Raw genomic sequence first — 26,449 nt, 5'->3', positions numbered from 1 at the left:
TAAGGAAATTGACTTTTGTCCTATTTGTTACAATATATTTCCCAGTTTTCAGTTTGCACTTAACTTCTATTAATCTGAAAGCAGCACGAACTTTTTCCATTAAAAAATATTCTCGTAAGATTTATGCATATATTTGAAAGGGAGAGAGCATCAGAGGGAGGGAGAATCTCAAGTAGACTCCATGCTGAGCATGGAGTCCGATGCGGGGCTCAATCTCACAACCGTGAGATCATGACCTGAGCCAAAATCAAGAGTCGGATGCTTAACTGACTGAGCCCCCCAGGTGCCCCTCCATTTTTATATAACAAAATGTACCAAGTTTTTAAAAATTTTCTTTTTAAGATTAGAAAGTTCTTCCATCTAGAGATTAGGTCAATATCCACCTCTACCTTTTCAAATCTTTTTTAAAAACTAACTTTTTTAATGATCCTATATATATTTTATTTTTAAAGTAGGATAATCATATGGATTGATTTTTCCCCCTAAATGGCTAGCAAATTGTCCGGTACCATTTATCTCCATCTGCTTCTAAGCCTATGACTATTCCTTTTAGCAGGAGGACCAGGGAACAAACAAGCAATAACAGCAACAGAGTGTTGGTAAGGCGAATGCTACAACAACTCCTTTCATGCCACTAAGAAGGAAGTTGGAGGGAAAAGGCTTTTGTACAGAGAAGAGTGATTTAGCACATATATTAATACACATAGATGATGGGTCATGTTTCACTTCCTTCATCTCCTCATTTCCTATGCCAGGTGGCCAGCCCAACCCAGGGTAGACATTCATCCTGAGATCTACATCGCGTGACCTGGTTGTCTTTTTTTTTTTTTTTTAAGATTTTATTTATTTATTTGTCAGAGAGAGGGAGAGAAGAGAGCGCACAAGCAGGGGGAGGGGCAGAGGAGGAAGCACGCTTCGCACTGAGCAAGGAGCCTAATGTGGGACTTGATCCCAGGACCCTGGGATCATGACCTGAGCCAAAAGCAGATGTTTAACCCACTGAGCCATCCAGGCATCCCCTGGTTGTCTCTTACATCTGGTTCTTTTGATAGTCAAACCAATACCCTGTTAGGGTGGCATAAGGTTTTCATTTATCACAAAATTAGTTTGCTTTAAAAATTAATCACATGGATAAGTGATTAAAGGGATTACTAGACAAACAAGCAAACAAAATTAAAAACCTCACATGTTGTGAATTTAACGTTTGCTGCTCTCAGGGGAGCCGGTAAAACTCTTTAGGAGATCACTGTCTGCACATCAATCAGGGTCCCACCAGAAAAACAGAAATTACGCCTTATTTAAAATAGAATATAGTGCAGTGAATTGGTTCCATGGTGAAGGAAGGAGGCGGAGAAACCCATCAGGGGACAATGACTGACTGCCCTGGGGTCAGGCAGCCAATCTGCAACACCTCCTGGGGAAAGTGTAGCGCCAGGGACTGGCCCCAGCAGGAAGCCTGGAGGCAGTGTTGTGCTGGTAACTGGCTCCCCTGGAGAAAAAGCCTTGATTTGTAGCACTGGCCAACTTTAAGCTAGCAATAGTTTAACAACCAGCTTGCAAAATCCCTGAGTATTTGGCCATCTGCCCTTGTGAGCCAGTACAAGCCAGCGCTGGTTCACCACTGGTTGGAGAGGAAAAGGGAGCAGGTGGTGTTACCCAAGCCTTGGCTAGGATCCCCCAAGAGACACTGCAACCAAGCGTGGCAGGCCGGTCTGGGGATTTGAAGATGTGGGGGGGGCAGTCACTTCCAGAAGTTTTGCACAAGGCAGAGGGCAGAGGAGAATACCCGGCGTTTTTCCTTCTCGCCCTCTAGCCTCCTGCAAGTGTCTGGCTGAAGCCAGCTGGAAGCAGCTGACAGTAGCTAGAGCCTGGAGCTGAAGCTTGCAGAGGTCATCCCCCAGAGCAGGGGAAGGACAGTTCCTTGCTCTTTTCTCTCCCGTTCCTGTTGTCCTCTTCTGTTGTCCTGCAGAGCCTGCATTTTCTCACTGCCCAGGCACATTGCTAAAGCTTTGCTTCCTGCCAGATGATCTGTGGGCATTTTCCTTCCCGTTATCCTGGACTACTGTCCATGCCCATCCTGTGTTCTTTTACGGTTTCTCTGGCTTCTGCACCTTTGGGGAGTTGCTCTCTTCTGCTCCCTGACTTTCTGGGTGTTCTTCCTCAGCCCTCCTCAGTGTCCATCACGCTCCGACTCAGGGTCTTTGGGTAGAAAGGAAGGGTGTCACTCAGGGCACCTAAGGTAGAACGGGCTTTGCAGAAAGGTTACACGTGGACTGAAGCTGGAATTTGAAGGACTCAGGGATCCAAGACGGCTCCACGGACCAGCCACACGCTCTGCTCACTTGTCACAGCCCACACTTTCTTCCTCCCAGGGTTCTTCGGCTGACTGCTGCTTTTCACATTCTCTGGTCCCGATCCTCATGCTCAGGACCTGCATGCCGGGTCACCTGACGCATCTCTGGCCAGCCTGTAGACCGACTACCCTGGGGTCAGGCATCCAATCTGCAGCACCTCCTGGGGGCAAGTGTAGCACCGGAGTCCTAAGCAGGGGCCACAGACCTTCTAGTCTGGCTACAAGTGATATCATGTGGCTGTGGCAGGTGCTGAGGAGGGCCTTGCACTTCCTTTTGTATGTGCCTACCTGAGCACTAAGATATTTGCTATCTTCTTGGCTTCTGTGATGACAGGTCTTGGCCTGCAGGCTCTGCTAAGACAGAGGTTCTCAAACCTGGCCAAAATGACAGCTACCTGGGGAACTCTTCAAACTACCGAGGCCAGGCCCCACCCTGACATTCTGGCTTAATTGGTCTGCGATCAGGCTGGGCAGGGGTATTGTTTAAAGCTCCTTAGATGACTCTAATGTGCAGTAAGGGATCCGGGCCTGACAGCCCGGGCACTGGGCCCCGACTCTGCCTGGAGCTCACGTCTTTCCTACACTCCCCTCCATTGCACAAGTTGAGGGAGTGTTGATTTTCAGGAAACCCTGTGGTTTGGGAGGGGAAGGCCTGGAGTCCCAGCAGAGGACGACTGAGAGGGCTGTGCCCGCCACAGATGTAATAAACCTTGTTTCTGGTGCTTTCCCACTTTAAAATTGCTTGGTAGGATCAAAGGGACCTTCTATCCCTGGAGCTGTTGAGTCTGGCAACGGGAAGAATTGCTTTTTACTTTTTGTTGTTTTGTTTTGTTTTACTGGCTACTAAGTGTGGGTTGCACACAAACACGAGTGTTGTAATATGCACAAGCAGCTTGGATCCTGTTCTCGTGAACGTGCTCTGGTGCTCTAGTCGTAGGCTCTTCACATCGGCTCCCGGGTGGTCGTGTTCGGGGTGAGGAAGTAGGAGAGAACAGCCAGAGAAGGCAACGTGGAAGCCTGAAGAGTTCCTGGAAGGGAAAAGCAGCCTGGTTTCAGTAGAAATTGGCCAAAAGCAAGAGCAAGTAATTACGCACCTCTCTGTGCCAATTCCGTGATTATTCAGGAATATACTTGACTTGAACATACGCTGCGCTTTAAAGCCTACCGTGTTCACCGGAGCCCCTTAAACGTCCTTTAAAGTAGAAAGAATGAAGATTATCCCTATTCTCCCCAGATAATATATATATATATTATATTATACTATAATCCTATTTCTCTCTTTTCTCAAAGTGTCTCAAGCCCAGAGTAATGTCCAGGGGTGGGCGTGGGCCTAGAATGTGGGACTCTGACCGTCCCCGAAGGTACTTGTGTGGTGTGTTCTGTGGCTCCGTGGGTGCGTGACCACCACGCGGGATGACAGAGGTGGGTGGAAAAGCGGAGCTTCCAAGGGCAGTTAATACCTTAGCTTTCAGGGAGTTAAACAGCAGTTGAGAGAACATGTGAGCAGACGTCATAGCAGCGGCAGGGTGGGGGTCAGATGGAGGGCCCCCATGGTCTCCGTCCGCCCCACCCCTGCAGCCGCACCAAACACGCTCGCTGGCCACGGGAGGCCCAAGAATGTTCCGGGGGTGCTGATGGGGCACAGACTCCAGTGGCTGAGGCCAGGGGGCTCTGGAGAGAGACTCATCAGATGCTCCCAGATGACCTGAGGACCACCACTCTATGGGTCTATAGGAAGTCCCCTAAACAGCCAGCATTTTTATTTAAATCGTGTCATTTGTTCAGATGGTGACCCAGGTTTTTCTTTTCATTTTTGGGCTTTTAAACTGCAGAACTTTTAACAACCTATTTAAGAAAAAAAAAAAAAAAGGCTGTCATGTATTTTGCATGTGGTTTTCTTTCTTTCTTCCAGATCCCGGCAAGGTATATAAAAATGGGGCGCCTGGGTGGCTCAGATGGTTAAGCGTCTGCCTTTGGCTCAGGTCATGATCCCGGGGTCCTGGGATCGAGTCCCATGTCGGGCTCCCTGCTCCTTAGGAGCCTGCTTCTCCCTCTGCCTCTCTCTCTCTCTCTCTCTCTCTCTCTCTGTCTTTCATGAATAAATAAATAAAATCTTTTAAAAAAAGTATATAAAAATGACTCTTTGGACTTGTGCCTATTTGAGGGTAGGTCTCAGTTGCTGGCTGAATTACCGTGCATTTGCACGTGGGCTTGCACTTTACCGCTTCCGGTCAGGATGAGGGTCAGGATGAGCAGAGACTGCTCCTCCTCCGAGTGGACAAAGCGCCGGGGTGGTTTCTGACAGTGGCCTTCCCCATGGGGGGAGGGGGCAAGTCAGGGAGGCCCCAGCCACCCTCCCATTCTCTCTCATCTGCTTCCTGGTGCCTCTTCCTCCCTAAGGACATCATTTTCTTCCCCTGTTCTCAGCAACTCCCCGCATCCCATCAAAATGCATCCTTATTTGTAGGTTATGATAGGACCAGCTCCACAGGAGACATCTGGAAAGGCCCATAAATTAGGTCATGTCTGTCCACAGCTGTTTAATTGCCTTGCCCCTGCCATCCAGGCAAAATTCTTTAAAAGGTATATGAGTAACGTATTCCCCCCAGGGTAGCTGTCTCCACCTTCAAAGCCACACCGGACCCCACCCTCACCTTGCTCTACTGAGCATTTTGTGCCCTGGTTCTGCCCAGCTCTGACTCCGGACTCTGGCCCAACTGTTTTTCATTTCCTCCACATGGCAATTTTTCACCACTTGTTCAGGGCCTTACAGATCCTTGAAGAGAGTTCATGGGAATACAAAGAAACATAAATGTAACTTTTTAGTATAAACATTTTGCATGTGTCTAAGAACTGACCAACAAGTGTAAATGGCACAATTTCCAAGCAGTGCTTGGAGCAATGATAGCTTTAGCATTAAAGTGATAAAAATGCTTTTCTGTTCTCAGCTCATCTGAGCTTCATCTCTGAGGCGCTCTGGGCCACTCACAGTTGGGAGCCCTAAACACAGAAGCTTCTATACCTCCAGGGGCCTGGGTCTCCTGGGGAGGTGGCCAGGTCCCCCCTTCTCCTGCAGCGTGGGTCCACCTGCCTTCCTGGGACTCGCTAGTCAGCAGGACTCTTTTATAGCAGGTGGGTCAGCTGTCAACAGTAAGTGGCAGTAACACCACCGTTTCTTGTCTTTCTGCTGAAGCTGCTGGCTGTGCCAAGCTCCCCCGCTTGCAGCATGAAGGCCTCTGTCTTTGGAGCCTGTCGCTGTCTCAGGACCCTTCTCGCATGCCTCACAGCTTCGGAGGGGGGGTGCTCAGAGGCTGGGTACCTCTGTGTTCCTCTCTAGGGTAAGAGCCCCATAAGAGAGATTTTTTTCCCCCATATCATGGATTCAACAACACTTCTGTTGAGTGGCGCTCATTTATTTAGCGGATACATGCTATCCTATTATGAACCTAGTACCAGAAACACAAAATGCTCTCCATAGTCTCTGGGTCCTCAGAGAGGGAGAAGGATTTAAAAACAGAGTATTTACTGTACTGTGGCAGACAATAAGCCAGCTATGCACAGGGACACATCTGTCAGTTCACCCCAGGTGAGGTGTCGGGGAGGACTTTGCTGGAGGAGGTGAGGTCCGAATTGAGTCTTGAATGGGGTGTGGGGCGAATAGAAGTGGGAGGAGCATCCCGGATGGGGCAGACAGCACTAGGGAAGGTGCAGAGATGGGGAAGAGGCTGGGGAGTCGCAGGCATCAGCAGTAGGGGCATCACTAGAAGGCAAAGTGAGAGCCTAGGACCAGCAAGGACGGCTGGCTACAAATGGGAGCCCCTGGGGAGCTGGGGGATTAGGGGAGATTAGGGGGCCCTGACTAAGGACGAGGAGAAGGGGAGAGGCTCAGGAAGTATTTGGAAAGTTAAATTAGCAGGACGTGGGGCTGACTGGCTGGAGAAGGGGAAGGGGAGTTCATGGGAACCCAGGTTTCTGGCTTTCAGTAGCTTTTGGCATCTGACCACCGTTCACACTGAAACTGGTAGATTCAGGTGGACGCTACGCTCAGGGAGTCCAGGGGAGGTGGTATATCTGAATACCAACGGCCAACAGTTCCTCCACCAGCTCTGAAACATGGAGATGCTTTGTCTCATGAGGTACTTTGTCTCAGCACTGAGGGTAAGGTGTTAGGCCTGTGACCGGGATGGGAAGTGAAGGGAGAAGTGGGCAGAATTTGGAGCAGAGTTATAGCAAGGGAGCCTGGCACGCGTTCGGCGGCTCCAGATGGCCCAGGAAAGGACTTCTGCATAGAAACCAGCAGCAGCCATCTGGCAGGTGAGGAGGGACTGACTGGCCCCCAGGAACCAGCGCCCAGGCAGGCGGAGGTGAACAGCCTGCCACACAGCAGGTGCCCGGGTAGCCAGAGGACAGTGCAGGTGCTTTCATTTCCTGCCTGTCAGCTTTGGACTTCTCTCAGGAGCTTTGGTGCTCTCCCATTCTAAGCAGAAAGAATTAAGGCTGACTGATAATTGAAATACCCTCCTCTCCTCCAAAAAAAGAAAAAAACAAACAAACAAAAAGAACCCAAGACACTTCAAGTGGCTGTTTCCCTTGGTAAAGTAGCAGCAAGTTGACTTTTCGGCAGTACCCTTCTCTCCGTGCGGGGTCAGCAGACGTGTAGTTCAGCTTCAGCAAGTGGGGAACCCCCTGTCTTCACTGTGCCATCTCCACCAGCCTAGGGCACTGGGGATCTTGGTTTCAAAGCTTGTCCAAAGTCATGAAGAGAGAGATAAAGCCGTCATTCTACCTTGCGCCGCCAAACACCGACCAGGTAAGCTGCTGTGTGCCAGGATGAAGCCCCGGCAGGTCATTTGGCCCTGGAATTCCAGAATGTGCTAGAATATATTGAACGTACATCTCTAGGTTCAAAGCAGCAAGGCGAGAATGGTATCATCAACGGGCATGACAAGAAAGGAAAGAGATGACTCTGCAAGTTTATCGTGATGGGAGTTTACTCCAATAAATCCCAGCATCTTTGGGGATCAAGATTAGTGATATTTCTATTTCATTCAAATAAGAGATACTTGACAGTATTTTGAGGACCTACTATTTATATGATTTATGCAGTCTGCTATGGTAAATGCAAAATGTAGAACCCAAGAAATTGATAATCTCTTTGGGCAGACAGGGCATGAAAATTTAAATACTATGCTGCACATGACTAAGTACCTCATGAGTGGTCCAGACAGTAGGATTTGGGAGTGAGAGAAAGATGCGTGGGAGCTGAAATGATGAGGAGAGTGTCCACAAAGAGACTGGCCTTGGACTGGTTAGAGGTGTGTGGGGAGAAGGACTCCCAGTTATGGCTTGTTAATGCCCCCACTGTTCCAGTTCATGTAACACACTACGTGAACTTTAATTAGCAGTTGGACACAAATCTTCATTTCAGAAAGGCCGTTTCAATATTGGGAACTAAAGTCCTAAAGAATAGGGCTAGTGTTTGTTTATTGTGGGGAACTGCTGGCTGCCAAGGGTGTTCCTCACTCCTGCACGCCTCCCGTTCCCTCCCCAGAAATCTACTCACCTTCAGTTACTTCTGCTATGTGTTCACTAATTGTTTTTTTAGCAGAAATTGCTAAAAATAATTTTTTAAACTGCACGTGGAGAATGAGATTTAGGTTAACCATTTACTTATTATTATTATTATTCTGAATGATAACTAGAGGAGCACAAATCATTTCTGATAAAATACAAGTTAATTATGTGCTAAAGGGTTATGTGGTGCCTTTCTCCCTATCCCTAGCTTTTAGGTGAATCTGCTGAATCAGGGAGCAGCCACCCAGTGGGTTGGTCTGAATGACAGGCATGAGGCCACAAAAAGAAATCTTTAACTTCCCCTCCAAGCCCTCTTCTTTATATGAGAGCATAAGAAGCCTCCGGAAGACCTGCATGGTCTGAGTATTGAACCTTCTCCTGTGTGTTTCTAACAAGGAATTGAGAGAATTTCAGAGTTTCTGAGATTCTCATTCATAGCCCAATGACATAGGACAGTATTAATATAGAAAATATTAATAGATAATGATTGACCTCCATGAGTAAGCTTGGATGATTTCTGTTAATGCAAGGCCAGCAAATAAAAACTTCTATGAACACGGAAACAAAATGAAAACAAGCAAAATCTACTCCTTCACTCCTACGCTCCTATTCTACTTCCTTTCCTCAGATTACTCTCTGTGAATGATGGTCTTCAACAATACCCCCTTCCTACACACACACACACACACACACACACACACACACACACAAACTATTTTCCAAATCATTCGATCATTCACTGAAGAAAGAGCATCACTCACAAGGAACAGTGGCAGATTCAGACTCTGCCCTAATGGGGCTTATACTCCAGTATATTTCCATCTTTCCTCTAAGACCCATCTTTCTTTTTCTTTTTCTTAAGATTTTATTTATTTATTTGACAGAGAGAGACACAGCGAGAGAGGGAACACAAGCAGGGGGAGTGGGAGAGGGAGAAGCAGGCTTCCCGCTGAGCAGGGAGCTGGACGCGGGGCTCGATCCCAGGACCCCGGGATCATGACCCGAGCCGAAGGCAGACGCTTAACCAACTGAACCTCCCAGACGTCCCAGCTGTTTTTCTTTTAAGGATCTAACATGTCCTGTGTTATAACACGGCTCTTTTGTGTATCTTTTCCCACTGTTAGAGCTTACATTTCCTAGTGTATTCCCAGCGTCTTTACAAATGTAAATGCTCATTATAGTTGAATTGAATTCATTTTATTTTTCACTCAAAAAACATTTTTCAATCCTTTAGTGAAGTACCAGCCTTGAGCTAGATCATGGGACCAAGAATATGTAAGGAAGGGCAAAGCAAGCAGAAGAGCAACTTGGGGAAAGGCCGGAGAGTATGGCAAGGAGTTGGAAAAGTTGGCACCTGGGACTAAGTGAGAGGACGATGGGAAACAAGTCTACACGGGTAAGCAGGGGGTCTGGTTGTGAAGAACTGAGTTGTACAGATGAGGACAATGAGACCCATAGATGTTACTTGATCAGCCCAAGTAACAAAGGGATCAGAACCGAGCATCTGACCGACCCTTCCATCCACCCTCACACACGCTCAGATGTGTGGGATGGGAAAAAGATGGGAAAAAGATGAAGATCGCGCTAGAGAGAGTGTCTATGACAATAGTGTCTGGGTCCTGGGGCCACGTTGTACCTCTCTTTGTATTTACCACCACAACCTGAACAGAGGCAAGAGTAACGGGAGGCAAACAACCAAGAAAATTCAGTTACCCATTCTGACATCCTTTTGGTCCTTTGCCGTGAGCTTCAAAAAACTGATATTTTCAATGACACTAGGGTTAAAATAACAAGCAAAGGTGTTGAGCAGAGAAGTCATAAAAAAAAATGTATGCAGTTAACAACTGAAATAATAGTCAACCTCTCCAGTAACTGGATATTTTTTAATGAAAAAAAAACCTTTTTATTGTGCTTATTAGAAATCAGATCATCAAAGATTAATAAGAACAATAATAAGTCATGTCGGCAAGGGTATGGGGAAACTGGCCCTCATATGGGATCTGCTGGCTGGAGAACAATTTGGCATAACTTTTCTCCAGCGCAATTTGGTGATAGATTTCATAAGTCACTAAAACATGTACATCCTTTGGCTCCACCTCAAGGAAATTTATCCTGAGGAATTAACCATGAATGTTAGGTTTGAACTATGTGCATTTCAACATTATGGTTGTGAAAAATGAAAACTAGAGACACCTGGGTGGCTCAGTCAGTTAAGTGTCTGCCTTTGGCTCAGGTCATGATCCTGGGGTCCTGGGATGGAGTCCGGCTTTGGGCTCCCTGCTCAGAGGGGAGTCTGCTTCTCCCTCTGCCTGCCAATCCCTCCGCTTGTGCTCTCTCTCTGTATCTCTCTGACAAATAAAGAAATAAAATCTTAAAAAAGAAAACAATTCCTATATCCAACAATAAGGGACTAGGTATATATACTATGGAACAGAGATACAATGATAAGAAAATACTGACGTAGCGCAGCATTCTTAATATAACGCTAAGTGGGAATTAGTGACTACAAAACAGTATTTATAGTATAAAGGCATTTTTTAAAAAACGCATACGTGTGTATGTGGCATGCTGGGCAAGCCCGCCCCTGGGATATATTATCAGAAAGCATCTGTAGTTTGGCCATTTTAATGCCCCTGGATAAAAATGTGAGTAGTCCCATTATTTTTCTGCTCACTGTTAGGTAACAGAAATCCTTTGGCCACTTGAAGACACAAAACACAGTCTCAATTCGATATATAGTGATTAGACTGTCTGGTCCCTGATTAAGTCTGACCTCATTCAGAGCAGTGGCCCATTCCACGGCGAGAAGCCTGTAACAGTGAGGAGGGATTTGACCCTCCCTTCCACCTCCCACCAAAGCCTCTACCCCTTGATGGAGCGGAGGGTGGATGGGCCGAGAGGTAGAAGTTTGGGTAGGGGTATGGGGGGGACGGATGCCGAAAGCTCTCGCTTGACTGGGTTGGCTGTGGGATGGCTTCCACACTCTCTGGGTGGACAGATGTTTACATTTGTCTCTTGTCGCACATGCTCCTGGGGGGCTTTTAGGCTCTGTTCTCCTGCAACTTCCTTGAAGATAGGGTGTGCTGTCCCCTGTTCTCTGCCAACCTCACTATGTCCCTCGGAACCCAGTGATTCATCCACAGCCTCTTTCCACTAAGGTCTTTTTCCCTCATGAGCTAGCTCTAGTGGACATGAACTAAGAGAGCCCCATGCCTCCTCAGCCTCTTCAGGGGCTCGTGTCTTGTCCATGGGACACACACACAGCGTTTCTGCCTGGAAACCCCGGAAGTGAGACCGGTTGCCCCCTGAACAAACTCCCTTCAGCCTCCCTTTACTCTGAGCTGGCTGGCACCAGCTTCTCCAGCTTACTTACTCTTCTTGCACAAGAATTGGACACCAGGCAGCCCTTCCCCCAGACTCTAAGCGACCTAGATGGAGGTCTTCTGGTGGCACTGTTGACGCCCCTCTCTCTAAACTCCTCCGTCTGCCTCCACTCTTCTGACCCAGTGGGGGTAAGGGGCCTTATAACCTTAACAAGAGGTCTTTGGATCTTTTTTTTTTTTTTTTTTTTGGTCAGAACACTTAACATGAGCTCTACCCTCTTAACAGAGTTTTCAGTGCATAATAAAGTGTTTTTATCTATTGGCGCAATGTTACTCAGCAGATCTGTAGAACTTACTCATTTATGCAGAACTGGAATTTTATATTTGTTGATTAGCAACTCCCCATTTCCCCCTCTCCCTAGTCCCTTACTACCACCATTCTATTCTTTGCTTCTGTGAGTTTAACTGTATTAGAAACCTCAAATAAGTGGAATCATTCAATATCTATCCTTATGTGTCTGGCTCATTTCACTCAGCATAATGCCATCATGGTTCACCCATGTTGTCACATTTGCAGACTTTCCTTCTTTTGAAAGGCTGTGTAATATTCCATTCTATGTTTATACCACATTTAAAAAATCCATTCGCTGATGGACATTTAGATTCTTTCTACATCTTGGCCATTGTGAATAATACTGCTATGAACATGGGAGGTACAGATATCTCTTAACCTAGTGTTTTCATTTCCTTCTGGTGTATTCCCAGGAGTAGAATTGCTGGATCATATGGTAGTTCTATTTTATTTTTCGAAGAACCTCCATACTGTTTTCCACAGCGGCTGCACCATTTTGCATTTCCATCGACAGCATACGAAAGGATTCCAATTTCTTCAGCCCTGCCAACACTTGTCTTTGTTTTTGTTTTTGTTTTTTTCCATAATAGCCATTCTAACAGGTATGAGGTGATACCTCATTGTGGTTTTGATTTGCATTTTCCTGATGATTATTGATTTTGAGGATCTTTTCATATATCTCTTGGCCATTTGTATGCTTTCTTCGGAGAAATGTCTATTCAAGTCCCTAGTCCATTTTTTTAAAAAGATTTATTTATTTATTTGAGAAAGAGGGAGAGCACGAGAAGGAGTGGGGGAGGGGCAGAGGGATATAATCCCCAAGGGACTCTGTGCTGAGCGTGGAGTCAGACACAGGGCTCAACCCCACAACCCATGAGATCATGACCTGAGCTGAAACCCAGAGCCGGACCCTCAACCGACTAAACCACCCAGGCACCCACCTCGCCCATTTTTGAATCAAGCTGTTAGTTTTTTGCTATTGAATTCTAAGAGTTACTTATATTTTGGGGAAATTAACCCTTCATCAGAGATACAGTTTGAACACATTTTGTCCTGTGCCATGGGTTGCCTTTTCACTCTAATGAGTGTTCCTTTGCTGTGCAGAAGATTCCTAGTTTGCTATAGTCCCACTTGTCTATTTTTGCCTGTGCTTTTGGGTCATATCCATGAAATCACACCAGACTTTCTAATTTCAAAATATACTACAAAGCTACAGTAATTAAAACGGTATGGTACTGGCATGAAGATAGATATATAGGCCAGTAAGACAGAGTAAAGAGCCCAGAAATAAATTTATACACATATGTCAGCTGACTTTTGATGACGGTGCCAAGAATGCACAATAGAGAAAGGACAGTCTCTTCAACAAACGGTGTTGGGAAAACTGGACAGCCCCATGCAGAAGAAGGAAAGTGGACCCTTATCTTACACCACACACAAAAATCAACTCAAAGGGGGTCAGAGACTTACACATACGACTGGAAACTATAAAACCAGAAGAAAATATAGGGTGAAGAACTTTGGCTTTTTTGTTTTATTTTATTTTTTTAAAGATTTATTTATTTATTTGAGAGAGAGCAGATGAACAGGGGTAGGAATAGAGGGAGAGAGAGAATCTCAAGCAGACTCCCTGCTGAGCATGGAGCCCAATGCGGGGCTCAATCGCGCAAACCTGAGATGGCGATCTGAGCCGAAATCAAGAGTTGGATGCTCAACTGACTGAGTCACCCAAGTGCCCCTTCGTTTGTTTTAATAATCCTACAATCAAGTTCTGCTGACTGATCTTCTCACAATTCACTTGGATATGTGGAATCTCTTGCTTTCATGCCCCAGCTAAACCTGAGACAGCCTGGGTCCCAATGTAACAACCTGTTGTCCCTGCTTTAAAATGCTGGGCAGACACAGGTACACATAGCATTGTCTCTGGTTGTGAGGATTATGGGTGGCTTTTATTTACTTTAAACTTTCCCAAGTCTTCTTTATTGAGTGTAATTTTACTTTAATAATTAGAAAAAAGAAAGAACTTAACGCTTTTATAATGGCAGGCACCTGGGTGGCTCAGTCAGTTGGGCATCTGCCTTCAGCTCGGGTCATGGTCCCGGGGTCTCAGGATCGAGTCCCTCCTGGGACTCCCTGCTCAGCGGGGAGTCTGCTTCTCCCTCTGCCTCTCACCCCACTCCCGTGCTCTCTCTCCCTCAGTCTCTCTCAAATAAAAAAAAATATATAAAATCTTAAAAATCGTATAATGGCAAATCAAAGTCTATTTTATTGACATTTAGGACTTCCTGTCTCGACACTGAAGAATTCCCTTGTGAGCAGATTCCTACTTGTTGACCATGGCAGGCCGTCTTAGTTATGCTCTTGCAGGTGACAAGGATCATATGCTGGTTTACCTCGGTGGATGGGTGGCACTTGACTGCAAGGCTATGACGGGGCACTAAGGAAACACAAGGAACAGCCTCACCCTGCTCAGCCAGTCTTTGGAAATGGGGAGGTTGATCAGAACAGAGCAGCATCCTGGCGCCAGTCCCCGGGGCTGGTAATCGGCCGGACTGTGGCTCAGCCTCACTGTCTGCTTCTCCCGGTTCACTTCTGTTGCCACAGCAGAGTTTCTTTTTGCCACTTTCCTCTCTGTCCTATGGCTTCAGCCTGTTCACGACTCTGTTGTCTCGTGGCTTCTACGTACGGTACCGCGTAATATCTCCCCACGGGGTAACTCTCAGACTCAATGTGACTTGAGTTTTTCTTCCTTGTCATCGTGATTTCAAGACATGTTAGGAGGAAGCACATGATGGAGTTATTAATCACTGCCCAAAATAGAGCACATCAGCTGGGCAGCATTCCTTCCCTTGTTTAGCTTTTAGGTCAACCAATTCCTGGTTTGGTTGATTAGGACCAGGACAAAGTGAAAAATTTTGGATCATATGACCCAAAACACGACTCCCCATGCCCCCTTTTCTTTGAGTGGAACAGGTTCCCAGCACTTCCTGGGCTGCTTGTAAGCATGGCCCATGACTCTCAGACAGGAAAACCACCATGCTTAATTCATTATTGTTGAGTCCTATTTTGGAATATTAGCAATGAGAGTGGAGGTGTCAGAATGATTTAAAGGAAAACAAAACAAAACAAAACGTTGAGGGAATCAGACATCCAGTTTTCTTTTTCTATGCCAGACACTATTTTATCCTACCCAAAAGAAAACATTTTTGCTCATAGGCCTAAGTGATTCAAAGCCAAATAGATGATGACTTTTAAAATCCAAGGTCATTGTTAATAAAGAATAGTCCACACCCATACACATATACCAAGTAAACAGTTCTGTTCATTTCCACTTTTTTCCTGTAAAATACAGCCCGCATTACTGCTTTATTACACTGACATTTCATTTTTGAGGAATGAGTTGGTTGTTAACAGGATGAGTACAATTCTGTAGCTGTTCTTGATGCCCTGAGACATATTCATTTAAAGTACACAATAGCCTCCAATGTTACATTATCATTTTTATTGTGTAATAAAGCTTTGTTTGGGCTTTTTCTCCAAAGACCCATTGAGATTTTATGTTAAAGCATTTAATACATCATGAAGAATAATCACAAATTTTGTTGATTATTGAGAAAGAAGAATTTAGATACTAGAGTCTGAAAGTTAAAATGATGGCAAATAACATACAACAACAATATTACCAGTAAAATATCTTTTACACCAATATTAGGTTTCCTATAAATAAGTTACATAATTTGGAGTAGACACATGCATTTATATGGCTAGCATTAACTTCCTTTTGCCCCAGGTACTGATTTTGTTACAGAATCATTCTGGGAGTACTTCTTTGGAGGATGTTTGAGTAAAGACAAAACATAATAAGCTCTTCTGGATGAGATGATACAATATGAAACATTATGTATGTTTGAAATAACTTATCAGCAGAGTCCTAACTCTAATGATAACATTTAGTTCAAGGATTCAGGAGGAATTTTTTAAAAGTAAAGCCTTTTGTAAGATGCTTCTGCAGTAATTTCTGATGATGTGGAGTGTGGATTTATCAGGTTAATAGATGGAGAAAAACAGTTTAAACCCAACCCATCATGAGACAGGTTTGCTTAAGTGAACTTGGAAAAAGCAGCAACCATTTGGATAAGGATTACTTCAAGGATTAACTCTTTTTGAAAATGTATTACAAACTGTGAGCCAAACCAATGAGCCTTAACATATGTCCACATCAACCTTTCTTTGATCCTGTCATTGAATCCTGCAGTGGATGATGATTTACAGGTCATGGACTTCCTGAACCTCCATGATCCCTGATGGGGACACAGGAGCACGACTTTCATGGTGGTGGCATTTAGGAAACCTCAGGGCATTTTCTTGCGTTCTGTGTCCTGAAGCAAAGACGGAGTAGCTATTTGTAATGCCTCTTTTCTTTAGTCCTGGTTTGCATATTTGGTTGGTGTAGGGGTAGGGAGAGAGGGAATGCCATATTTCAGCATTAAGTTTCTTAAGGTTTTTTTTTTTAAGACTTTATTTATTTTCTGACAGAGAGAGAAACAGAGGGCACACAAGCAGGGGGAGCAGGGGAAGGAGAAGCAGGCTTCCCGCGGAGCAGGGAGCCCAGACGTGCGGCTTGATCCCAGGATCCTGGGATCGTGACCTGAGCCGAAGGCAGACGCTTAATGACTGAGCCACCCAGGTGCCCCGTTTTAAGTTTCTTAAAGTTAAAGCTACTTCCAGAATGTTGGATTTCAGTTGGTTTTCTAAAATCGCTAAATTAGCATGGTCCAAAGAATGAATTAAATTGAATATGATAAATGTGGGTATTAATTACAGTGAAGGCAATGTATTGTGACCTTTCTGCCTGGATCTGGAATAAAGTTATATGGGCATCACTTTCTTTCAACCTTGTGGAATTGCCTAGGCTCTTCTGAGACTGTTCTTTCTGTATTTTTTCCTTGAGTAGACATGTTGCAAGAATTGGCATTAAATTGCCTGAATATGAGAAAAACATAACATGATCTGCATTCTTATTCATGAAAATGAAGGAAGGATGCAGTAGATATACACAAGTACAGTTCTGTCTTGTTACCTGATTACATAACTAGCAGTACAAAGGGTGTGGCCAAAATTTAGGATGTAGTTGTCTCTGGAAGGAAGCCATGAATAGTACAATATGTAAGCAAATCCAAGATGTTGAGATCATGGACTTTATCTATGGATCAGAACTGATTGGCTCTAACCTGCCTTGCAGTTGTGCTAATAGCAGCCTCACAAGAGGGATTTCTGTCCATGCTTGCAGCTCCAAGCAGCTCCCCTACCGCACAGAATCCTAACATGGAACTTGCATTAACCCTTGCCTTACAAGTTTCTATGGAAAGATGTCTGAGCATCTGTATAAAGAAGAATGAGGTGGGGGCACTTGGGTGGCTCAGCCGGTTAGGTGTCCACCTCTTGATCTCGGCTCAGGTCTTGATCTCATGGTTGTGAGTTCAAGCCCCATGTTGGACTCCAAGAGCCCACTTTAAATAAAAATAAGTGGGAGGCAAAGGCTAAAAACTCTAGTTTTCAAATACTTCGTCACTGTTTGCTGTGGGTTCAGAAAGTCTGGTGCTCTGGTTAGGGAGCTGACACTCCAGTGGTGAGCACACCAGCATGAAAAAAAAGGGCAGAGACAGGCCAAGTGTTGAAGAATTCAGGCTCCAGACAATAATCTGTACTCATTCTGGAAATAATACATGTTAGCGTGCTGAGTAGTCGGGGTCTGAAGCCAGGCAGAAGCCTTGCTCTTTTCCTCACCATGGGATAACCACAGACGGTTGTTGTTTTTTGTTTTTTTTTTTTGCATTTTGTGTTTTCAATTTTTTTTTACTGTATAATGAGTATAAGAGTACCTACCTCACTGGGCACATGTGGAAGCAGCCAGCACAGTGGCCCTGCTGACCATGTAATCCCAGACCCGCTTCCTGCCTCCAGGAGGATGTGCCGTGTGCATGGTGCCCATAACGTTCAGCAGCATCACGAAGGTACCAGATATAACCCCAGATGTTATCTTTTATTTTTTTTAAAGATTTCATTTATTTATTTGAGAGAGACAGAGCATGAGATGGGGGAGGGTCAGAGGGAGAAGCAGGCTCCCCCCTGAGCAGGGAGCCCGATGCGGGACTTGATCCCAGGACCCTGGGATTATGACCTGAGCCGAAGGCAGACGCTTAACCGACTGAGCCACCCAGGCGCCCAACCCCAGATGTTATCTTCATCTTCCATAAAAGTATTGTCAGTTTGAATCTGGAATTGTAAATTCTCTTCTAGTTGATTTGAATCATGTGCGGGATCCCGAGAGAAGCAGCTGGAAGAAAGGGCAGAGAGGGTACAAGGACAATGGGCCTGTGAGAACTGTGTGAAAGGGGGCACTTTTCAGCCACAGAGCTGGAATCTCTGAGGTCTCAGACAGACCTAAATAAGGATTTGTTAACCATGTCCTTTAAATATTAGGCTGTATCCCCTTGAAACATTAGCAAAAGCATGCTCAGAATCATTGCAAGTGGGGAAGTACCCTTGGGAGCTGCTAATTCAAACCCCTTATTTTATAGATGAACAAATGCAGGCCCAGAGAAAAGAGTTGCCCAGATTCATATTCGTTTGTTCACCAAGGGCTTACGGAGTCCACACTCTATGTCAGATAGACATCATTTCAGAAAACAGGACAAGCAAGGTCCTTGTTCTCATGGACTTTATTTCAGTGGGGCAAAGGGGAGATGATTGACAAAAAAAAAAGCAAATAAATGCACGTGTTTCTATAAGAAGATTAATGAGATTAAGAAAAGTAGACCAAGTAATTTCATAGCAAGTGTGGTTGGGGGAAGGGATTATTTCTGTTGAAGGGTCCCAGAAGGCCTCTGTTAGAATGTGACGTTTTAGCTAAGGCCTAAATGATACCAAGGAATGGCCATGTGATGGTGGAGGGGACAGCGAGCGCAAAGCCCACTGGGGACCTGATCGGCTTTCGAGAGGAGTAGGAAGAAGGCCAGCTGCTGATTGGAGTCGGGGGAGGTCTGATAAACGTGGTAGAAAAGACAGAGGGCCAGTGGCTGCACAGCCCCGTCAACCATGGAGTTTGGAATTCTAAGTATGGTTGGAAGCTCCTGGAGAGATTTAAGCCTTTTCCTCCGGACTTCCCTCTGTGGTTTTAAAATACCACTCCATCTGCCGTGTGGAGCCTGAATGAAGGAGAAGCTGGAGTGGAATCAGGGAGACAAGGAGGGGGTTCCTGCAGTCACCCAGGGGAGAGACAGTGATGGTTTGGGCCAAGGGGGTGGCCGTGGAAGAACCACCACCTGCTAGCTACAAACTCCAGGACGGCTAGGAGCTGTCTCTTTTGTGCACTAATTCCAAGCTTCTAGAACAGTGCCTGGCACATAGTGAGTGCTCAAAAAAAAAAAAAAAAAAAAAAAAAACAAACCTAGCTGAATCACATGTGTGAATACTTACTTTCTGAAGTTAGACCGGGATCCAGGATGAGATAAATAAACGTGTAAACTGTTCTCAGTTCAAGCACGCTTGCCTTAGGAGAATTTAGATAAGTAAATCTTTTAGACCTTGTACTAAAAATGGGCAAAAATCTTAGCAGTTGTGGGCCCAAACCTTGGCATTAGCCAGTGCATTCAGTGTGGTGTGAGGTCCATTCCAGTGACTGGCAGTGAGCCTACCCCGTGGGCCCCCCTGTCTGAAATCTTCATGGCAAATTAGTTTTTTATCAACTGTGCTGTTAAGTGTAATACGGAGGTCTGGGAGAAGCAGGGGGCCAGACCTAAACAGCTGATGCTTTTGAGTTTCTTTTCAGGAAAAGGAAAAGCTGAAGTCTGATTGTCTTTACTGCCGTCCACCTCTGTTTTGCTGGGGAAGCTGATACACATTTCCATCCCCACGCCTCAGCCCCCAACTCATTTCACAGGTCACATTAACTCAGCATTTCATGTTGCCAGGCCTGGGTGTATAGGCCTTTCATGCATTAACTCACTTAATCCTCACCCAAACCCCATGAGATATTTTTATTCCTACACCCACTTTGTAGATGAGAAAACTGAGGCCCAGAGAAAATCACACAGTAAATAAAGACCAGGCACAGCATTCAAACCAGGCAGCCTGACTTTAACACAGCCTCTCAGGGTTTTAATTTCCTCATCGGTCGAATGGAATATTATTTACCTCAATTGAACGAATACACGTAATCGTGCCTAGCCTAGAGTAAGCGCTGTGTAAATGTTAGCTGCGAGTCGCTTTCCCATATTATTCTTCAGGAAAAATCACTTTTTTACAAACATGATTTTAATTTGTGTGCAGAATCACATCTCTCATGTATGTCAAATATGGACTGAGTTGCTTCACAATGATGACATAACTGTGTAGAACTCATTCCTTACCCCAAAAGTTGAGCAAACATGTATTAATTCAACCATGAGTGAGGGACCATGCTAGGCCCTGGGGATACCAAGACAAATGAGACACAGTCCCTGGCCCCCAGTAAGCTGAAAGCCTGGTGGGCAGCCGGACAGGTACATGACAAGTAATTCATTCAGTATCATTTGGAAAATCTGAGGTGACAGTGGGTACCTTCCCAGGTGGTGTGGGTAAAAGGTATGAATGGATTAAAAATAGATGAGATTAATTTAGGAAGACAAAGAAGCCTTGATGGCCGACTACATGAGGAATTGACCCTTAAACTCTTGAGTCTGACTTCAGAGTGGACAGCTAGCCTTCGTACAACACCTTCTTTAGGCTGACGAATTGGTAAGAGATCACTCACTGTGCTTTGACCCAGAAATGGGAATTACGCATCTCAGCGTTACCTAGATTGCTTACTTTTTCCTTCTGTTGTGACTTCGTGTCATATGAGAATAAACATCCAGGAAGGTTATCATGGCCCATTTAAGAAATACAGAAAAGGCTGTTATTGAGTCTCGACTGGGCAAATCTCAATCACAGCCATTCAAGGAATTTAAATGGGCCTTATTATCTAGCTTGGCTTGAAAGCTTTAGAACTCTTTAAGTTCTAAAGGTGTATTGTTTTTGTTGTTGTTGCTGCTTGCTTTAGTTTGTCCCTTTTCTTTATGGGAGGCTTCCTTCCTCCAGACTTCCCTCTGTGGTTTAACTTTACTGTCAGCAAAAGAACACATTTGCTGAGACACCTCTTGCTTTTTCTAATCCCTGCCCACCCCCCGAGTCTTGGCTGTGGACCGAGGCGAACAACAGGCTCTGATGTCTGAGACAAAGGCTCTCCAAAAACAATCTTTTCAGAAAAGCAGTCAGGAAAGAGGAGAGGCCAGGCCCTGGATCGTGAAGCTATGGGAACGGCCCCTGGACAAGGGCTTTTGCTCTCTCTACTCCACCTGTTCCTGGCTGAGAACTCATAATAGCTCTTCTAAAGGTTTCCGTCGCAGATGAATGATAAGAAATCTGTTCCTGGAAGTATCACCTTTCTGGAGCAGAAACACAAAGGGGCACACTTTCCTGAAATGAGTTTTCTGGGGGTTGCAGGGTTTGGAGAAGGTCTTTAGCTGGACAGACGAATCCAGCTTCCATGATGTCATTAACCTGACATCCATGCTCTGACTCAGGCTACGGATCCTGCCCCGTGTACTCCATTTGTGCTTTTCCTGTGTGTTGTGGTTGCTGGGCAATACGAAACAAAAAGTATTTGGATTTCTGTGTGGGAGGGCAACTTTCACGCTGCTTTGATCTACAATTCAGGCGACAAATCCATTTTTATAGGATTCCGCTGAGCAGTTTGTTCTAGGGTTCGCTGATGAAGGAACCTGTAAGAGCGGGGGCCGGGGGGAGGTTGGGGAAATATTTTGGCAAAAGGTCTTTGAAGCCAAGAGGAGAGGGTTGGTTGAGATCAGTCTGCCGAGCTGCCTGGAGAGCAGAACAAGGTGTAATAAGATGGCTCGCGTACAGGAAGGTCAGCTGTGAAAGAGAAAATGATGTGTTCGGATGCCAAGGAAATAAGGAAAGCAGAGAAAAATTGTGAGCAATGAGATGAAGAGGGGAATGAGCACAGCACGAAGACGAACTGATGCCCTCAGCAAGAGGAGCTCATACGGGAGCAATTCCGAGAAATACCTGAGGTCTTTCTGACAAGAAAATGAAAGGCATAGATCCTGTTTTCTGGCTTCAGGGACTTGCTTGCTCTCCACATCTGTCCAGCTGCTGTCTCCTCAGTCCTATTTGGATTATCATTACTGTCTTTTTTAAATGTCAAAAGTCACGTTGAGCGGCGCCTGGGTGGCTCTGTTGTTAAGCGTCTGCCTTCGGTTCAGGTCACGACCCCGGGGTCCTGGGATCCAGCCCCGCATAGGGCTCCCTGGGAGCCTGCTTCTCCCTCTCCCTCTGCTTGTGCTCTCTCGCTCACGCTCTCTCTCAAAAAAAATAAATAAAATCTAAAAAAAAAAAAAAAAGTCATGTTGAGCTTACTTTTATCAATTGCATTGTTTCCTAACGGAGTTAGTGGTACCCAGAGGCAGTGAGAGAGAAGGTTAGGTGGCCTGAGTTCTCATCCCAGGGCAGAGCCCCAGCCTGTGGGCGGGCTCAGTGGTGTGCCTGTAAACAAGGACATCGAATCCCAATGCAGCCATGTGAGGATTAGCAATAATGGCTGCAAAATCCTGTCAGGTAGGAGCTCAACACAGCATCTCTTGTTACTACTGATTATTATTATTTTACCTGAAGATGGAGAGACTGACAAGATTATCTTATAAGGCCCTCTTCAGATTTATAAGATTTCTTAATGATTTAATTCTGATGTAGGAATAATGAGCCTTTTCATTTCACCGTACATTTTAAAGCAGAAGATATCTTCAAAATAATCTCATCTGTGTTAAGTTCTGCATAACAAACCATCCTAAAGCTTAAAGCTCAGAAGGACTTCTGTTGATTAGCTCACAGTTCTGTGGGACAGCCATTTGGGCCGCGCTCAGCGGCGGGGGTGGGGGGGGCTCTCCCGGTCTCCCCTCAGGTCTCTGCATCCGGATGGGCTAAGGTGGCCACGCTCACTGGCCTGGCAGGTGGCGATGCGCCCCACTGGGGCCCGTCTGGTCTGTGCATGCTCTCATTCTCTGGGAGGCCAGTCCGGGCTTCCTTATGCGCCAGAATCAAGATTCCGGGAGGCAGAGGACAGAGGCTGCGAGGCTTCCCGAGGCCGGGGCTCAGAAGTCTGACAGTACCTCTTCTTCACTTTCAGTTGTTCTGAGCACAAGCCCAGCCGGGTGCGTGGGGCAGGCCGAGTGACAAAGTCACATCCCAAAGGAGCAGACGTTCAGGGATGTGAGGAGTTGTGGCGACTTGTTTTGTCAACAATCTGCGACCTCATCCAACCCCTTTCATAAATGAGGGAAATAAAGCCGAGAAAGTGAAATATTTGGCCAAGATCACCCAGTTAGAACCTGACCCTCTCCGGTGCTCTTGGTACTATGTGAGCAGGCAAGGGAGGGCGGGGGAGGCAGAGAATGCTGAGCACACACTAAAGGTTAGTAGGTAGGTCGCCATGAAAATACGATGGTGACGCAAACCTGCTGGGAGCCGAGGAGAACAAAGAAAATAAGGTCCTCTTTGCACAGGTCAGCAGGGCCACCGTGGGCCACCGTGGGGGAAGACCAAGAGGGGGGAGAGATGGGTTCATTCCCTGAGGGTGGAAAATCAGTTTAAGGCCGGAGGCGGACCTCAGAGGACACCCTCCTGCAGGAGCGCGAGTGGCATCAAAGCCACGGAGGCCCAAGACTCCTGTGCATGAAGAAGGAGCAGAGGGCTGGCACTATGGCTCAGCAAGAAAGGACCTGATTTAGTTGAGTCAAGTTAATCAGCCCGGGGGTAGAACAAATTACCAGCGTAGACAACAGTCCCTCCTGATATGTTGAGTCAATATGGACTAGCAAAGCCAGCAAGGTGTGTTCTTGGATTTTATCTCGGTGTAGGTCGTCTGTAACCCTGTGGTTCTTCCTGGCGTAAAGCAGACTGTGTGCTCTAAATGGCTGCCTGAGTATGTAACAAACCAGCCTGGAGGAGGAAGAGCCCCGGGCAGGCTGCCTATTGACTTGGTTGGTTGAATGCCACTTGCAAGCGAATGTTCTCTAAGCCTCCCCGCTGAGACTTACAATGCCGTCCTTTTAAGGTTCACATATCTTTATGTTAAGGTGTTTTGTTGGTTTTGCTAGTGTGGAGCTTTGATATGTTTTTTAAGTACGTAGCTCAGTCTAAACCACTGGCTTTACCGTTGTGTTCTTTTTAGTACCAGAAGCTCAGTCAACCATTATAAAAGTCCTGACTGTATTTTACAGGACACAGGACTCTTTGGTGTAAAAGATTAAGGAGTTGAGTTACAGGTACCCGGGGAGTTTAGACTTGTGTGTCGTTCACAGCTTCCCTTCCTGGGTTGTCCTCACTTCAAAGGCCAGAACTATTTATGTCTTACTTCCTTTAGTAATAGGTAAACACAGTGCCATTATTTTTTACTGCCTGACCCTTGAATTTTCAGGCTCTGGGTTGTTCATATTCACCCACTTTCTTGACAACCTTGGGATATTCCTGCTTTAAAAGCCACTGAATTTCTTTTTTTTTTTTTAAGTTTATTTATTTATTTATTTACTTATTTATTTTGAAGTAATTTCTACACCCGACATGCGGCTTGAACTCACAACCCGAGATCAAGAGTCTCATGTTCCACTATCTGAGCCAGCCAGGGGCCCCCAAAGCCACTGAATTTCTTTAAATTCATGCCCTTTTATATATCTGCGTGTAACTACCGTCCGCATCTCGTTTCTCGTTGTCTTCGGGAGACAGATATTAGCATAAGCACATCCTCAGGTGAAATATGTTTTACCTACTCCAGCCCTAGTCAGAATCAAAGTCAGAAATCTGGGAGGAAATAATTAGAGTAAAAAGAAAAATAAGGAGTTAATGTTTTATTAAACATGCCTCATTCCGGTGAAAAACCCTGAGGCATTGATTACCCCATTGATTGCCAAAATACAAAATACAAAATGTCATTAGTAAGCAGACATGTGGGATGTAATCAAACCTCACTACTTATCAAAGAAATATAGCATTTTTTTGGTCTTGATGTCAGGGTAATGAGTTCAAGACCCCCATCGGGCTCCATGCCCAGCACTTAAAAAAAAAAAAAAAAAAGGGAAGAAATACAGCATTTTTTTAAGCAAAGAAAAATATCCACAATTAAAAACATGGTGCCTTGAAAGTATTAAATTCAGAAAATAAAAATACTCAAAAAAATAACATCTAGTCTTCCAAAGGTGCCCAGTTACCATATTGTACATCACTGGTATGAGTAATATGCTACAGCCATTGTGAGAAGTATTTTGGTAGTGTATAAAGAATCACAAAAAGTGTTCTTGACTCTTTGACCCAGTAATTTCTGCTCCAATGTCTGTCAAAAACACTGTAAAAACAGAAAATGCCCAAGGATGTCCCTTACAGCAGTATTTATAAGGCAAAATCGTAATGTTCTTCACCAGAGGAATAGTAAATAAGTTACGGAAATCATACTAGCTTGAATTTTATGCAAATATTTAATGATTGCTCCAAAGATGAGTAATGGTAAAGGTGCTCAATATATAAGGTTGTTTTTTTGAAGACCGTATATGTGCCATTTCTGTGAATGGCATCTTCCATGCACCTGTGTGAATCGGAAATCGAGGAGTCTTCCTTGACATACCTCTGTCCTCTTAGCCTGCCTCCAAAGTCACTTCATCCCTTGGTGGGCACTTGAGTATAAATTTCACCTGCTAAGTAGCTCTGAACACTTCCTACTTTTCTTCTGCTTCGCCACCACCATCCTGGGCTAAGCAAACCACTCTCTGTCCTGGACCCTCCAAGTCTCCTCACTATGCTCCTCTTCTCCCCTTGCAATCTTCTCTCCACCAGTAGCTAAAATCTTTTCAATTATTGAGGTATAATTGAGGTATAGCATTATATTGGTTTCAAGTGTTTGACATAGTGATTCGATATTTCTATACACTGCAAACTGATCACTGCAGTAAGTCTAGTTACCATCCATCACCATGCATAGCTACATAGCCTTTTTCTTGTGAGGAGGACTTTAAGATCTACTCTCTCAGCAACTTTCAAATATGCAACACAAAATTAATAACAATAGTCACCATGCTGTACATTATGTCCCCAGGACTTATTTTATAATTAGAAGTTTGTACTTTTTGACCTTCTTCACCCATTTCTCCTGCCTCCCATCCCCCACCTCTGGCAACCATCAGTCTGTTCTCTGTGTCTAGGAGCTTGATTTGTTGTTGTTTAAATTCCACATGTAAGTGAGATCATACAGTACCTGTTTTTCTCTGGCTTATTTCACTTAGCATAATGCCCTCAAGTTCTATTCATGTCGTTGCAAATGGCAAGATTTCATTCTTTTTTATGACTGAATGATATTCCGTTGTGTGTGGATTGGATTTGTATTGTATTTTATATATATGGAATTAAAATTGTATTTGTATCGTATTTTGTTTTTCCATACAATTTTACAATTCCAGAGGTGCGTACACTTTTTGAGTTAGTGTTTTCATTCTCTTTGGATAAATGCTCAGAAGTGGAATTGCTAGATCATAGGGTAGTTCTATTTTTAACTTTTTGAGGAACCTCCATACTGTTTTCCAGAGTGGCTACACCAGTTTGCATTCCCACCAACAGTGCACGAGGGCTCCCTTTTCTCCATATCCTCACCAACACTTGTTATTTCTTGTCTTTTTGGTAATAGCCATTCTGCCTGGTGTGAGGTGATATCTCATTGTGGTTTTGATTTGCATTTCCCGAACGATTAGTAATGTTGAGCATCTT

At 45.0% G+C, this 26,449-nt stretch overlaps 1 protein-coding gene across 3 annotated transcripts in view; it reads left to right on the top strand.

Annotated features, from left to right (window-relative positions):
• Positions 1 to 26,449, top strand: part of EXPH5 (exophilin 5) — a 71,618-nt gene that overhangs the window by 12,573 nt on the left and 32,596 nt on the right. Inside the window, exon 1 of one of the 3 annotated variants that reach the window (XM_027580508.2) lies at positions 6,934 to 7,163. The exons of the other annotated variants lie outside the window; for them this stretch is intronic. The gene's annotated coding sequence lies outside the window, so the exon portion shown is untranslated. Of the gene's footprint in view, positions 1 to 6,933; positions 7,164 to 26,449 lie in introns of those variants that run through there. 3 annotated transcript variants of the gene reach the window in all.

The sequence above is a fragment of the Zalophus californianus genome, chromosome 11 (genome assembly GCF_009762305.2).
Source record: "Zalophus californianus isolate mZalCal1 chromosome 11, mZalCal1.pri.v2, whole genome shotgun sequence".
Taxonomy (NCBI): domain Eukaryota; kingdom Metazoa; phylum Chordata; class Mammalia; order Carnivora; family Otariidae; genus Zalophus; species Zalophus californianus.
Note: the sequence above shows the minus strand (reverse complement) of the source record. Positions and strands in the feature narration are given on the sequence as shown.